This window comes from Hyaena hyaena, unplaced genomic scaffold, assembly GCF_003009895.1.
Source record: "Hyaena hyaena isolate Hyena2069 unplaced genomic scaffold, ASM300989v1 scaffold_1406, whole genome shotgun sequence".
Taxonomy (NCBI): Eukaryota; Metazoa; Chordata; class Mammalia; order Carnivora; family Hyaenidae; genus Hyaena; species Hyaena hyaena.
In genome coordinates, this window is record NW_024082040.1 from 152,562 (window position 1) to 156,282 (window position 3,721).

Consider the following 3,721-nt stretch of genomic DNA (forward strand, 5'->3'; position numbering starts at 1 on the left):
AAGACGCAGGCTGTTTTGTTCACAGATGACATGATTGCAGAAAACTCAAAGGAAAAACAAAACAAAAATACTCTGGAATTGAAAAGCAATTATAGCAAGGTTGAAGGATATAAGATGAATATAAACACAAATAAACTGCTTTGTACCTACCAGCAATGAACAAGTGGAATTTGAAACAAAAAAACCACAATGCCATTTATGTTAGCACTCCACAAAATGTAATACTTAGGTATAAACCTAATAAAATATGTGTAATATCTACATGAGCAAACCTACCAACCTCTAATGAAAAAAATCAAAGAAGTAAATAAATATGGAGATAGAACCGTACGTTCATGGATAGGAAGACTCAATATTATCAAGAGATCAGTCATTTCTTCCCAGCTTAATCTGTAGATTCTATGCAAACCCAGTCAAAATCCCAGCATATTATGTTGTAGATATAGACAAATTAATTCTAAAGTTTATGTAAAGAAGCAAAAGACCCAGTATAGGCCAAACCATACTGAAGGAAAAGAACAAAATTGAATGACTGATGCTGCCTAATTCCAAACTTACCAAAAACTATAGTAATCAAGACAATGTGATATTAGTGAAAGAAAAGAAAAATAGATCAATGAAACAGAATAGAAAATAGAGCCACATAAAGGTAGTCAACTGATATTTGACAAAGGTGCAAAGGTGATACAATGGAGAAAAGATAGTCTCTTAAACAAATGGTGCTTTGAACAAGACATCTACATGCAAAAAAAATAAATCTAGACACAGATTTTACACAGATCACAGACCTAAATATCCAGTGCAAAACTATAAAACTCCTAGAAAATAATACAGATCATCTAGATAACTTCAGGTATGGCTATGCCTTTTTAGATACAAAACAAGACATAAACCATGAAAAACTTAATTGATAATATGGACTTCATTAAAATTAAAAACATTTGCTCTGAGAAAAATCAATGTAAAAAAATGAGAAGAAAAACCACAAACTAGGGGAAAATATTTACAAAAGCCACATCTAATAAAGGACTGTTATCCAAAATATGCCAAAAATTTTGTTTTAAAAGAATTTTTTTAGTATAGTTGACATATAATGTGACATTAGTTTCGGGTGTATGGCATAGTCATTCAACATCTCTATACATTATGCTATGCTCATCACAAGTGTAGCTACCATTTGTCACCACGAAACACTATGACAATATCAATGATTATATACCCTATGCTGTATCTTTTATTTTTATGACTTACTCATTCCATAACTGAAAGCCTTTATCTCCCACTCTGCTATATCTGTTTTTCCCATCCTTTCTCCTCCTCTTCCTGCTGTCAAATATCATTTTGTTCTCTATAGCTATAGATCTGAATCTGCTTTCTGTTTGCTCGTGTATATGTTTGTTTGTTTCAGATTTTATATGATTGAAATCATATGGCATTTGTCTTTCTTAGTAGGATTTATTTCACTTAGCATAATACCCTCTAGGTCATACCATGTTGTTGCAGTGCCAAGATCTCATCCTTTTCTTCGGCTACATAATATTCTATGGGTGTGAGAGTGTATGTGTATGCAAGTGTGTTAGTGTGACATCTTCTTTACATATTCTGTATCAATACACACATGGACACTTGGGTTGCTTCCATACCTGACTATAGCAAATAATGCTGTAGTGAACATAGGGGAGCATATAGAATTTTTAAAACTAAAAAAAATTTTAAAAAGTAAAATCATAACTCAATTACAAAATGGTCCAGAAAACTCTTTTGTATTTTTCCTTTCTTTAAAATTTTAATTCCAGTATAATGATAGTAGTTATAATGTTACAGTAGTTGCAGGTGTACAATATAGTTCATGTTATTAACTGTTTTCTATATTTGGGTGCTTTCCTGTTGAGGCATAAATATTTATAATTTTTATACCTTTTTTTTAAACAAATTATTTTGAGAGCAGACGGAAGGGGAAAGAGAGAGACAAGACAGAGAGACAGAATCCAAGGCAGGCTCCACACTGTCAGTGCAGAGCCCAACACAGGACTTGATCTCATGAACCATAAGATCATGATCTGAGCCAAAACCAAGAGTTGAACACTCAACTGACTGAAACATCCAGGCACCCCTACAATTGGTATATCATTTCTTTTGACTGGCTACCTTTAGTTTATACAGTGTCCTTCTCTGTCTAATGTTACAGCCTTTAGTTAAAGTCTATTTTGTTCAATATAAGTATTGCTATTCTGGATTTCTTTTCACATGCATTTTACATGATAAATATTTCTCTATACCCTCACTCTCAATCTGCAGGTATCTTTTGGTCTTAAATGAGTTTCTTATAGGCAGCACAAAGATGAGTCTTGCTTTTTTTTTTTTTTTATCCATTCTGTCACCCTATATCTTTTGCTAGGAACATTAAGTCCACTTACATTCAGTGTAATACTGATAGGTATGCATTTATTGTTATTTTGTTACTTTTTCTGTGGTTGTCCTTCTAATTTTTCTCTAACTCTTCCCTCTCTTTCTCTCTTTCGTGATTTGCTGGTTTTCTTTGGTGATGTATTTGATATACGCTCCTTTTTGCATATGTATTAGTGTTTTCTGATTTGTGGTTACCTTTCAGTTTATATATAACATTTTCTGCATATTGCAGTCTATATTAAGCCAATAGGGGCTTAATTTTGAAATCATCCTTTACTCCTCTCTTTTCCATGTTTCAGATATTTGGTATATTTTATATCCTTTTATTTTGTGATTCTCTTAACTGATTTTTACAGATATACTTTTAATTAATTAATTATATTATATAATTAATTATATAATATATATATTTTTGCTTTTGTTCTTCCTATTTATCTTACGCTTACTTAGGCTTTTGTTTTCCATTTACAGAGTCTCCTTTAACATTTCTTATAAGGCTCGTTTAGTGATCATGAATTCTTTTAAGTTTATTTGTCTGGGAAACTCTTGATCTCTCCTTCTATTCTGAATGATAGCCTTCCTGGATGGAACAGAATAATCTAGGCAGACTTTTCCCTTTTAGTACTTTGACTATATTTTTCCACTCCTTTTTGGTTTGCAAAGTTTCTGCAGAAAACTCTGCTGACAGCACTGTGTGGCTTCCTTTGTATCCATGTGTCCTCCCTTCTCTTGCAAACTTTAAAATTCATCATCACTATTTTTTTGTTATTTTTTTAAAGTGTATTTATTTTGAGAGGGAGACAGAGTGTGCACATAAGCAGGTGAGGGGTGGAAAGAGAAGGAGAGAGAATCCCTAGCAAACTCTACACTGTCAGTGTACTGAGCCCAACGTGGTACTCGAGCTCATGAACCATTAGATCATGACCAGAGCTAAAATCAAGAGTTGGATGCTTAACCAATCAAGCCGCCCAGGCACCCCTAATTTTTGTTATTTTAACTGCTGTATGTTGGTGTGGACCTCTATTCCTCCTGAATCTGCATTTCTGTTGCCCTCTCACGTTCATGAGTCAAGCTGCCCATAGGGCTCCATGCTGAGCATGGAGCCTGCTTGGTATTCTCCCTCTTCCTCTCCTCTGCCCCTCACCCCTCAATAAATAAACAAATAAACTTTTAAAAAGATATACACATGCAAATAAGATTATGAAAGTGCTTCACATTATTTTCAAAAGGAAAATGCAAATTAAACCATGAGATGCCACTACACACCTATTACAATGGCCAGAATCTGCAACACTGTAAAAATCAATTCCAG